This window comes from Coregonus clupeaformis, chromosome 35 (assembly GCF_020615455.1).
Source record: "Coregonus clupeaformis isolate EN_2021a chromosome 35, ASM2061545v1, whole genome shotgun sequence".
In the NCBI taxonomy this organism is placed as follows: domain Eukaryota; kingdom Metazoa; phylum Chordata; class Actinopteri; order Salmoniformes; family Salmonidae; genus Coregonus; species Coregonus clupeaformis.
In genome coordinates, this window is record NC_059226.1 from 18,976,784 (window position 1) to 18,990,558 (window position 13,775).

General features: G+C 40.7%; 1 protein-coding gene across 7 annotated transcripts in view; it reads right to left on the bottom strand.

The window, feature by feature from the left end:
- The window catches only part of LOC121550542 (signal transducer and activator of transcription 3), a 31,247-nt gene extending 21,292 nt beyond the window's left edge, over positions 1-9,955 (bottom strand). For all 7 annotated transcript variants that reach the window (XM_041862845.2, XM_041862842.2, XM_041862841.2 and 4 more), the window contains exon 1: positions 9,735-9,955. The gene's annotated coding sequence lies outside the window, so the exon portion shown is untranslated. The remainder of the gene's footprint in view (positions 1-9,734) is intronic.
- Between the last annotated feature and the right edge of the window lie 3,820 nt (positions 9,956-13,775).

Consider the following 13,775-nt stretch of genomic DNA (forward strand, 5'->3'; position numbering starts at 1 on the left):
CCAGCCCAGGTCTGAAACTAGCAGATTTATTCTGCATTACCAGAAAACTATCCAGATTGCTAATTAAACAGGAAGTACAACATTGATATTCATCACCAGTTGAATATAATGTCACTGTTGTCATCCTCAACAAACCATTGAATGATGTAGGCTATGTAGCCTAATGCAGATGACACTGTCTGCATGTTAGCACAAAAGGTTGCTGCTCCTCATTCCTTCCATAATAACAGTGTCACTATATTTTCAAAGTGAAAGTGATTTCCCACTAACAGCGATCATGATTTCAGTTAGTTATTTGAGCAGCCATGCTAACCCAGGCCTGGTATTTTTCCTACATTACAGTGTACTTGCTAAAAGCCTTGACAAAATCCTAATTACCACCAGTGAAAGGTAGAGAACTACAGAGCATCCCCCAGCCCTGAGAGATCATAGTCATCAGCCAACACCTGCCACCCTTCTCATCTTACTGGACACAGGAAGGAAGGCCAAGAAGGACACAAAGGGTTATGGTTAGGCTGTCCTGATAAGTCCCTATACAGTAGCGAGAACATTTTGTACTGTAGGCTAGATTTAAGGAAATCCAGACGAGAGAAACAGAGGAGCAAACAGTAGATCTTTATCTTTATTCCATTCTTTGCGTCATCATATCTGATATGCTCCACTGACAGATTCAGATAACAGAACTTATCCAATCACAAAGACCCAATTCCTTGGATAACAGGTGAACAAACATGCTCCAATCACATTTTGCTTTGCAGAGAAACCTAGGGTTGCGTCCTAAATGGCAAGATTTTCCTGTGCCGTGGTCAAAAGTAGTACACTAGGAATAGGTTGCCATTTGGGATAAATCCTAATTTATAAATGTCACTTCCTCTTGTCCTAAGCAGGTGAAACAATGAGCTGAAATTGCCTGTGACCTTTACCATTTGTATTGGTGTTGAAATTGGTAGATTTGATTGCAATCCTGGTTTACTTTCCCTCTACTTTTCTTACCCTGTCCACTTCCTGTCAGACTGGAATAAGGCCAATAAATACCATTTTATAATTCCAGTCGATTCCACCAATATGATGAAGAGTCAGTCAAATCATTTGTCAAATGCAAGCAGAGGTTATGAGCCACAGGATCACACAAAAAAGCTTGTGATGATGCGCACCGGAGAGCACCCGTCACGTGAGACTCCACGCCAAACACAAATTGCAAATGTTTGTTATGTTGCTAGCGTGAACAAGCATATTCCTTTTGCTAAAGCTTTTCTAACATACATTGCATTTGTTATACAAAAGACCACACGTGAGTAGAAATGTTTACATTGTTTAAAGTTAAGCCTACATTGGCTGCGTCTACACAGGCAGCCTTATTCAGATTTTTTCCCCCACTAATTGGTCTTTTGACCAATCAGATCAGGTCTTTGGCCAATAAAATGAGCAAAAGATCAGAATTGGGCTGCCTGTGTGAACACAGCCATTGTATCGCAGGCCAGAGGGGTATACTACGATGCAAAATTGATCTAAAGCTAGCCAGCTTCAGTTCATTTCACGTTCCAGCTCAGGCTTCATCCGTACTACGATGGCTCGTCCGCCTGCCGCTAACTCTAGCAGGCTTGTAACTGTGTGTGCAAGTCATACGTGGCTAATCAAAAGCCGAACTCTTCATCGAGACAATGCTGAAACATCAATCCATGGGCGATTAAGTGCCACATTTTAATTTGTGCTGAAATCAAAATGAAAGTAAAGTTGCAAAGAGTTGATGAAAAGTTGCAATGAAAAATCTTGCAAATTCAGCAGGCTGTGGTGTGAAATAGGCTTTTAGAAGTGCCGTCTTTATTTTATAACTTATTGTTAAAATGTTGTCTTTGGTGTGCTTATCAATCCACAATCACCTTTTTCCCACTCCTATCAATAAAATAATTGTATTAAAGGGATACTTTGGGATTTTGGCAATGAAGCCCTTTATCTACTTCCCCAGAGTCAGATGAACTTGTGGAAACCATTTTTATGTCTCTGTGTGCAGTAAGAAGTAGTTTCGCGAGCCAATGCTTGCTAGCAGATACCCATAGACTTCCAGTCATTGCGCTAACGCTAGTTAGCAATTGCGCTACCACTAGTTAGCAACTTCCTTCAAACTGCACACAGAGACATAATAATGGTATCCACGAGTTCATCTGACTCTGCGGAAGTAGATAAAGGGCCTCAAGTTTTAAATGCATTTTGTCATTACTAAATGTGTCATGTGATAGGCATTTTAACATTAGTATTTTTTAACACATAGAACTGCTTAGAACTGCTTTAACTAAGTGACATTTGTGGGTTTTCAAGCATGAACTGCTTGTTTCAAGTCCTGCCACAACATCTCAATTGGGATTAGGTCTGGACTTTGACTAGGCCATTCCAAAACTTCAAATTTGTTGCTTTTCAACCATTTTCATGTAGACTTGATTGTGTGTTTTGGATCATTGTCTTGCTGCATGACCCAGCTGCGCTTCAGCTTCAGCTCACAGATGGTTATACTTTTCACTCATCTGTTCTGCATGGAAGAGTGGGCCAGAATTCCTCCACAGCAATGTGAGTGACTGTTCAACAACTACAGGAAGCGTTTGGTTCATGGTTGTGCTAAAGGTGGCACAACCAGTTATTGAGTGTAAGGGGGCAATTACTTTTTCACACAGGAGCATTGGGTGTTGCACAACTTTGTTTATGAAATAAATGAAATAAGTATGTATGTAATTGTTGTGTTATTTGTTCACTCAGGTTCCCTTTATCTAATATTAGGTTTTGGTTGATGATCTGATAACATTCAGTATAAAAACTATGTACAAGTAGAGAAAATTAGAAAGGGGGCAAATACTTTTTCACAGCACTGTACCTGGTTAAAAGGTGAGCCAATTTCGTGGTACTGGTTATCCCGAGTTGAACTCAGTTGACCAAAGTTACCTCGCTGACTCCTCAAACCAGGTACGTAGTATAGGGCTCTGTACTCACCACCGTGGATTCAGACTAACGCGAGCAGGTCGGTCACGTCTGCATATTTACCCAACAGGTATGCATGCTCAGTAATTAGTATGTTATATGTTGACGGGCATTTTCCTAATATCGCTATTCGTTGACTGTGTATGATAAATATGTCTTGATATGTTAAAATATATGATGTATTGGCCATTGATGTTTAAACTATTGAGATTTATTGATTATGGAGTAACATTAACGTTGGTTGAATACCTGCTGCAGGGCTTGATCAGGTGCTCATTTAAACCCTGCTGTAAGGGACCATTACAAGGTTATTTGAGAAAAGGAAAGATAGTTAAAAGGGAACCCCTACTCATTTCACATGTAGGACGTCATCATGTCACCTCTCCTTTCCTCGTTCCTCTTTCACTACACTGATGGGAACAGGTGCATTACCCTGCATTGGGTTTATTCATTACGCTGATTCTGCTGCAAAACGTTTTGCAACAGAAACCGTTTACTCTAAACGGAAAATGTTTTTGCAACAAAAAACAAGTTTCTATTGAACAAATTCAGGTTGCTCCCGTTTGGTTCTTAAACGGTAAATGGTTTCCATCGCAAGACATAATGAATACACCCCTGGTGTGAGATTGTGCTGCGTACAAAAACTAGAATCAAACCACAACACAGAGCAGCTGAGCTGACTCATCATCATGTGTCAAAACTCAAACTGTAACCTTCCCATTCAATTACTTGTTATTTTCTTTCAACTTCCTCCTACTGGAGTTTCTCAAGTTATACAAAGTGTGTGGGCTTAAATGGATCCCATGTTAGTTAATCAACAGCTAAGCTTGTAATTTACAGTACCTCAAAACAGACTCTTTGGCAACAGATGACAACTCAGTCAAAACCCATAAAATATAGATGACAAGATAACTTCCTTGTACAACCCAACCCTCCATCCGTGGGTAGCTTTTGGCAATTTTGGGGGGATTTCTCATGTCTTACTCAGTGGTAGAAATAAGTTTGATCCAAATCGGATGTTGGGTACTATATTTATTGACTGACTCCTATAAATGTAAAAATTGCCAATTTGGGTGCTATCAATTAGCTTAATTTCTCAGAGATTATATTTAAACAAAATTATGTTTTAGAAATGCTAATCGTACCTTTTACTAACTACAGAAATGATTTCAGAACAATCCAAGATGGTGGGTGTCGAAATCCTCTTTCTTTCTTTTTTACTCAGTCACACCCAGAGAATTAAAACGAACCTATGGCAACACCACTAGATTCAGATCATATTCAAAGTGGGCATTACCAGTGCCTATAAATATTGCTGGCGTCACTATAGTTCTGAAAAGAGCTTTGCTTTGTCTGAGCAGCACTTGTCCCATCATTCCCATTACAGAGTGGGATGGAATGCACAGGCAGACAACAGAGAGCCACAGAGACACTGAACTCCACCAGGGTTATTAACACAGCTGTGTGAACAGTGGCACAACACCAGACAGGCCTGAGGCTCTCTACTCCTCAGGGCAGGCCTTGGCCTACAGGAGCAAGTCAACATGAACTGACTTTCACTGCGCCTGTGTTGCAAGAACTGTAGGCCTCAAGAACAGGAAACATCCCATACCGCAGCAAGTCAGCACTCATTTAATCACCAGTGTCACTCTGCAGCCACTATGGGTAGGCTACATGATAAAAAACATTGTTTAGACAGGTAACAACCATTTGTCTAAAAGAGCGTGGTGTACTGTACAGTCAGGGATGTGGTATCGGTCTTTCAAGGAATCTAGTCTGCATGGTTCAGCTAAAGATAACAATTTTACTAGAAAGCGTCAGTCATGAGGCACATGAAAGCAACCACATCATCTTGCCCTGTCCTTATCTAGGCATAGGCCTTTCTATGTAACAGAAATAATAATGTTACTGTATCTTACTGTCTAAAACTAAAACATTATCATTGTACTATTTTTGTGCAGTGAACCATGTTTCTCTAAGTCAGACAGGGAGTAGGTATCACATTTCTACACCCCTTCAATAAACATCACTACAGTATCAAAGTCTCATTCAATGCGGTAAGCAGTTGCTTCTCTTTTAGTCACCAGGGTCCAGTTTTTCCAAAACATTTAATACAGAACAAAATGATCCTGTGTGGTGTTACATTCTGCTCCCCCTTTAGATGAAGTCCGTCCTCATTTTTTGATGTAGTTTTAAGACAAAATGGAAGCAAATCTCTATCACTACATTATATGCTACAACAAAGATCATGTTATATGATTCCATAACATGTGGTTGAAATATTGTCTTTCTGTGTCTTTCTAAACAGGGAACAAATTTGAATGGGGAAATTTGACACAACACAGGATCATTTTTATCTGGATTAAATGTTTAGATAAACTGGGCCCAGGTAAAAAAAAAAAACCATCAATTTAAACAAAGCTATTTAGATATATAATACTCAGGACACACCCCAAGAGAAAAACACATGAATGTCATCCTTCATAGGCTCTCAGGTGTACTGTGTACATGTGGATTGTGCAGAAAATCCTGTCTGGCACCTTTTAGTTATCATAAAAGCACCTCAAAAGCTGAAACGAGGACATTGGACAATGGAAACATTATTTGAGGAAGTGATTCCAGGAAAACGCATTACTTTATTCCGGTAAACATTTCCTGGTGCATTTCAGTGACACCCTTGCAGTTTTACTACATCCTACTTGGTACATGGGTTATCTTACATGTGCTGCTGCCAATCATCAAGCAAATAGAGGCCATCATCAAGCAAAAAGAGGCCTATTGACTAAATTCATTAGAGCTGAAGGAAGGGAAATGAATGTCTCCAGATTATGTTAAGGGGTGGGGGTCAAACAGAAGGCTGGTGACAGCTGAACCTAAAAGAAGATTCCCCCCATTCTGTGAGCAATGATGTCATGAGAACAGTGTGTGTGTTGTGTGCAGTAGTAGTGTGTGGTTAAATCACTGGGGAAGCCAAGCCAGGGACAAAAAATGCAATATTACAACCTATGTGTTGTGATAATTGCGTTGTTTGCTCTATAACCTGTTAATTCATATGCCTTGCCACCGTGATATATACAGTGGGGGAAAAAAGTATTTAGTCAGCCACCAATTGTGCAAGTTCTCCCACTTAAAAAGATGAGAGGCCTGTAATTTTCATCATAGGTACACGTCAACTATGACAGACAAATTGAGAAGAAAAAAATCCAGAAAATCACATTGTAGGATTTGGTCACCTACAAACAAGCAAGATTTCTGGCTCTCACAGACCTGTAACTTCTTCTTTAAGAGGCTCCTCTGTCCTCCACTCGTTACCTGTATTAATGGCACCTGTTTGAACTTGTTATCAGTATAAAAGACACCTGTCCACAACCTCAAACAGTCACACTCCAAACTCCACTATGGCCAAGACCAAAGAGCTGTCAAAGGACACCAGAAACAAAATTGTAGACCTGCACCAGGCTGGGAAGACTGAATCTGCAATAGGTAAGCAGCTTGGTTTGAGGAAATCAACTGTGGGAGCAATTATTAGGTAATGGAAGACATACAAGACCACTGATAATCTCCCTCGATCTGGGGCTCCACGCAAGATCTCACCCCGTGTGGTCAAAATGATCACAAGAACGGTGAGCAAAAATCCCAGAACCACACGGGGGGACCTAGTGAATGACCTGCAGAGAGCTGGGACCAAAGTAACAAAGCCTACCATCAGTAACACACTACGCCGCCAGGGACTCAAATCCTGCAGTGCCAGACGTGTCCCCCTGCTTAAGCCAGTACATGTCCAGGCCCATCTGAAGTTTGCTAGAGTGCATTGGATGATCCAGAAGAGGATTGGGAGAATGTCATATGGTCAGATGAAACCAAAATAGAACTTTTTGGTAAAAACTCAACTCGTCGTGTTTGGAGGACAAAGAATGCTTAGTTGCATCCAAAGAACACCATACCTACTGTGAAGCATGGGGGTGGAAACATCATACTTTGGGGCTGTTTTTCGGCAAAGGGACCAGGACGACTGATCCGTGTAAAGGAAAGAATGAATGGGGCCATGTATCGTGAGATTTTGAGTGAAAACCTCCTTCCATCAGCAAGGGCATTGAAGATGAAACGTGGCTGGGTCTTTCAGCATGATAATGATCCCAAACACACCGCCCGGGCAACGAAGGAGTGGCTTCGTAAGAAGCATTTCAAGGTCCTGGAGTGGCCTAGCCAGTCTCCAGATCTCAACCACATAGAAAATCTTTGGAGGGAGTTGAAAGTCTGTGTTGCCCGGCGACAGCCCCAAAACATCACTGCTCTAGAGGAGATCTGCATGGAGGAATGGGCCAAAATACCAGCAACAGTGTGTGAAAACGTTGTGAAGACTTACAGAAAACGTTTTACCTGTGTCATTGCCAACAAAGGGTATATAACAAAGTATTGAGAAACTTTTGTTATTGACCAAATACTTATTTTCCACCATAATTTGCAAATAAATTCATTAAAAATCCTACAATGTGATTTTCTGGATTTGTTTCTCTCATTTTGTCTGTCATAGTTGACGTGTACCTATGATGAAAATTAAAGGCCTCTCTCATCTTTTTAAGTGGGAGAACTTGCACAATTGGTGGCTGACTAAATACTTTTTTCCCCCACTGTAGGCCTAAAGGCCAAGACAATAACAAGACACAGTGGCAGAATAAATTAAACCACACCTTTGTTTCATCACAAAACCGGATAGCTACCTCTGTCCGGTGAAGTCCACAAAGCATATTGCATGTACCGTAACATGACTACAGCATGGTTAAGCAAGTTAATGTTTCCGACATTTTCGGACCACTAAACAACTATTGATTTAAAAGCACAGAGTTACCGCAAGTCGCAAAGAAAACAGGAGCTGCCTCCACTATTCCAGCACCATTTCAACTCCAACATATTCAAATCACCTCTGCTTAGTCTATTACAGTGACAACTAAAAGATACCAAAAACAATTTAGTCCAATCAACGTAAGCTAAATATGATGTGGCTGTCCATGGTTCTGATTTCTGTGTGCGCGCCTTCGTGCAAGTAGAAAAACATGTTGACTCACCCTACTTGTAGAGAAACACCAATGCCATCCTCCTCTCTTTCATGTTGACTAAACGGTCTATCACTCTGTCATACAGTATACACTTATTTTTGTTGTCCTAGGCTACCTGGCTAAAATGCTTGCTTGCTAGCCTAACTTCCATTCATGGTCAACGTCAGCTAGTTAACATTAGCCTTCTACATCTAGCTACATATTGAACTTCCATCCTCTCAGGCCAGGGGCACAACAATGTATGAATTAATGGTTGGATCAGAATCACCATTATAATCATTGGCCAGTACGGAGAATTAAGTAAAACCACAAGTCCAAATCTCTCTCTCCATCCATGGCTAATTTAGGCTAGCTAGCCGCCGGAGGACAACAACCCAATGAGATGCAACAATTAAAGTGTTTCTGTCAATGACTTATGCTCTCAATGGGATTTGATAGGAGTGATGCCAAATCCAAGCTGGCTTCCCTTGACACTTTTTTTTTGGTGCGCCAGGACCATTCACAGTTGAGCTGATTAGTACGTTTTATACTTTTTTTGTCAAGGGAGGCCAGATGCTCACTGGCTTCCCTTGCCTTAAATGAGGCAGCAACAATGTCATACTAGTTTGGACCAGACATGATAAGATAGATAGCCTACACGTAGAGAGACGTCAAAGGGGCGCTGTTTCGCTTGCTCTGATGCTTTCTTCCTGTGAGATTCAATTCACAAGAGGCTGAATGTAGGAAAATTATGAAACACAGAGAGGCGAAAGATACATTATTTTATGTTATTTTTTATTGGTCACTTTTTGGGGGAAGCCTGGCTTCCCTTGGCATCAATAGTTACACGCCACTGGTTGTGTGTGTTTGTAATCCCTCAAACGGTAGTCTGGTTGTTGCAAACCTGGAGGCATGCATGGTTGACGTGATGACCTTCCCAAGCACCATTTGATGGATCAAATGGCCGTGACATGCCCACATGAAAGTGGTCATGCTATTGTCAAAGCTATTCGCTGCTCTGGCACCCCAATGGTGGAACAAGCTCCCCCACGACGCCAGGACAGCGGAGTCACTGACCACCTTCCGGAGACACTTGAAACCCTACCTCTTTAAGGAATACCTGGAATAGTATAAAAGTAATCCTTCTACCCCACCCCCCCATAAAAAAAAAAATCATAAGTTGAATGCACCAATTTGTAAGTCGCTCTGGATAAGAGCGTCTGCTAAATGACGTAAATGTAAATGTCATCACAACCTGCATCACTGGATGTGGCTTTGACCGAAGTCAGCATCCCAACATGGTTGCACTTGCAACCTCATAAAATGTGCCATATCATCCTTGAAGAAATGGCCAGCACATCATCACAACAATTAGGCATACACAAGAATTAGGCATAAACTGTCGGCGTATGCTATCCTTTGAAATCAAACATAGAGCCAACAACGGCTGCAACGATTGGTAGGCCTAAATTACTTGCGAAACAGTGTGATTAAACTTTTAGCGATGTATGTAATAACATGGAGGACGTAGTTCCAGTTACTTTGTGTCGAGTGAGATTCACCGAATGGCAGTGTATCCTCAATCTGTTGATACATTGACGTTACTCGCCCACCACACACGCGGGACTTTGTGTTGTGTAACACATTTTTATAACATTATTCTCACTTGCCCAACCACAATTTGATATATAAATAATACAAAGCAGAGCGGTCTACGACAGGCCTACTTACCCTTCGGTTCTCGGGAAAGTGTGTCAGAAAAATGAGCCCGTCAAATCGTAGCCAACCACCAGAACGAAATGTCTTATTGTACAGGACAACCGAGAAAACTTTTAACCAAACTGTATTTCTAACAATCGCAAATACAGTAACGTTAGCCTACTTCAATATCGCAGTACTGCACACACAGACCTTAACTTTTCCAATTCCACCCCCGAAAGCAGACAAACGTCAAGAAAGTGTTGATTGACATGACTAGGACGCAACAGCAGACGAGAACACAATTTCGTCCAATCTTTGTGTAGGATATTGCACGAAGGCGGGACTAAAGATAAAGGGAGGTTATGGGTGTAGTGTTCATTGCGCTCGACACGGAGGCTGTTGCGTGTATAACACACTCCCTCCGTTTTTAGGGAAAATTGCATTTACAAACATGGACTTGCAGTGGGAGAATAAATAGCCCAATGGAACAGCTAAACTGGAAGTCATCTGAATTACTGGCAGTCTCTACGTCATCACAAGTTTAATAACAAGACATGTGTATAGCGTTGATTTTATGTCTTGCCCAAATCAATATTATGTGCGGCATCGACAAATATTCTAACCAAGGCTTGAAAACAGTTTTATTCTAGTATTTGAAATATAACATATTAATTATTACAGTGAGAAACATTTGGGGATATGGTCTAGTCTTCTTCTTCATCATCTATGTAGGCTATAGCACAAACAGATCAGCAATGATTTTATATTTGATCAATATGTTTACTTGGTTTCATAGGATCTAATAATTACAGGGTTCTATGCTCCTAAACTTTCACATTTTTCTTGTACTGCATTGCCCATCAATTTGAGTGTGGTCATCTCTCAGGTAGCTAACCTTATGGGCCTAGGTCATTATAGTACATTGTGAGACTAATAGCATAATTTAAGTGTATGAAAAAGTATGAAAAATGTATGCACTCACTAACTGTAAGTCGCTCTGGATAAGAGCGTCTGCTAAAATGACAAAAAAATAAAATAAAGAGTCCCTTTTCAGCAGGGACATAACCAGAGTAAACACTTTACTGAGGTTATCAGAATCATAGCAGGTCAGGCCACATGCTGTGAAAACCAAATTAATATGACTGGTTTCCTGAGAATAGGACCAAGCCTACACTAAAACGCATGCTCAATGGAGTTACTTTTACAGTAGCTAGAACTCTGGATCCTCTGCCACTCCCAGATTTTCCGTTGTAATCTACGGAGGCAAAGAAACACGGTTGACAATGTTTACTTTCATTGTAAAACTCACTCACACTTTGAAGCAGCATGACACACATCTCTATCCCTAATGACCAATAGCTCAAGCACTCTTCTCTTTACTTTATGATGTTTTGCATCATTAGTCAGTGCTTATCATGGACTAACATCAGCTTATGGAGCAAGATAATTATTTACCATGTGTAGGTTTGAATGGTTTTCAAGGATTTGGGAACATGTCGTTTTCTTCATTAGGATGCATATTCATTAAAAGAAAATGACTGGCCTCTGTTTACCCCGGGTGACTAATAGGAGTGTAGTAATGGTCTATAATTGTCACGACTTCCTCCCAGGCTGCCTCCTCTCCTTGTTCGGGGCAGGCTGTTTCCCTGTGTGCCTTGTATTTTCCAGTGCTCCTATTTTGAGCACTGGAGTGTTTTTTGACTCATTACTGCGTAACTCTGTATTTGGGGAATAAAGCTTGTTATTCTGTGATTTACCCTCCTGCGCCTGACTCCTTCAACATCACCTCATCACAATAATACAGCTGTACAGGCTGCACTTCACATAGCATTGGGTTGAAATTTGACACATTCAATAATCACAGTAGTAAAGTCTGGTGTAAATCAGATAGCTTTTATTGATATATAAGTGGTTAGACAAAAATAATAATCATTTAATTAAACAGAAAAATCAAGCTTAATTATTTGATCTGACAAGAATAGGGAGATATTATCATCTCAGTTCAGTTGAAAATGGCAGTGCTACATTCTCTATACTTGTAATCAGGATATGTACAGTATCCTGCAGGGTTGGGGTCAATTCCATTTCAATTCCAGACAATTCAGGAAGTACACTGAAATTCCAATTATCTTAAATGCTTTTCAATTAGGAAAATTTGGAATTGGAATCTGGTTTACTTTCTGAATTTACTGGAATTTAAATGGAATTGGCCCCAACCCTGGTATCCTGCAGTAGTTTGTCTGATATTTATACACATAACTGCATATTGACTGACAATGCTGTGAGACTACACTACATGACAAATAAATGAAACAGTTGAAAGATGAGCGGTCACTGTTTGTATCTCCACTCTCTCCTGAAGAAGGCAGGAAATGCTATTAATTTCCTCGGCTAATTGGGGGAGATGACGGGTGTTTAGAGATGGTGGTAAACTTAGCTCATGTTTGACAAAAACTTGGTCAATCTTTAATGTATCTGTGTGTTCAGTATTGGCCTTGGCATTTATGTAATGAGAATACATTTCAGCCTTGTAAAAAAATTAAGTAAACACAAATTATGAACTGCACAAAGACCTGCTGATTTTTGGAGGAATATCTTTGGTTGCTTTTTGACTGCATCATCTGTCCTTCTCTCTGCACTGACCTCTGCCTCCACTCCACCACATGATCACCCTGCCCCCACTCTCTCTCACTCTCTGTCTCTGTCTCTCTATCACACACACACACGCACACACACACACACACACACACACACACACACACACACACACACACACACACACACACACACACACACACACACACACACACACACACACACACACACACACACACACACACACACACACACACACACACACAATGTCCTCTCTCTGTGTTGTCTCTTTCACTCACTCTCCTCAGAGAAAGCACTCTCCTTAATCAGATTCCTGCCTCATTGATTATCCTAATGGTGTTCCACAGAGACCACCCCTCCCTACCCCGGTTCCTTCATCAAGGTCGGTCAGACACAGAGGGCTATGGCGACACATAGGAAAGCCTTCTTTCTGTAGCACTGTCTTCCAGCCAGGCCATGTGTGCTTTCAGTCCTTCTGTACATAGTCTCACTACTTTGTTTTTCAGAGGCATGTCTTGTAGGTAGAGAAAGAACACGAGACAACAGCTTTTAGCTTGTATTGCATTTACTGGTCTCACTTCATGTCAAACTCAAATAATCTATTCTAATCACCATCGCCTCCCTATAGCAGACCCTTGCCAGACCACACAAGCACAAACAAACGGACAAGTAATTCAAATAGACAGAGACTGAGGTCCAGGAACGGACATGTATTTTTTTCATTCACCTTTGTAACACTGCCATGTCATTCACAATCCCTTGCAATTTGCTGCCAGCACGAACAAAATTGGATAGGACTTACATTTCCATATGTCACTATAGACTTTCATTAAACTGTCACCTGGCACATTGACATACGCCGCAGGGGTACCTACAAGATTCTCTCCTTTTTCTCCCCACAATTACAGCACTCTTTGCAGTCCAGGGGAAGTGCTGGATATATCCTGTCAATAGCTGTGACCATGGTGATAGATTCAATAATCAAGACTACTCTTCCAGGAGAGAAGCCCCTGGAGTAACTGTAATGTGGCAGTTTAACACAGTTATGTGTGTGCTTATTATAGCATATATGTACAGTACAGGTATGATTCTTGTAGCACTCTGAGCATGCATGCATACATTTGTACAATGTGTGTCAGTACAATTATTATTTTTTTATATTTTTTTATGAACATTATCATGTAAGCACAAGTGAGAGAAAAAACGGTGAAAAAAGTTAACTTCTACAGAACGATGGCACTAGGAACCTTTGATTAAAAGACGGTTCAAAATGTCATTCTCCTATCATCAGTGACCAGCCCTAGTAACAGCCAGGTAGTTTGGTGGTTACACGGGTAACTAAAAACTCTGAACTCAGAAAGATAACTATTTTCCAGATATCACAATATAGTACAACTTAGAAACTTCATGAAACATTTTTTTTTTTAAAGGAAGGTAAAACTATGCAACTAAATT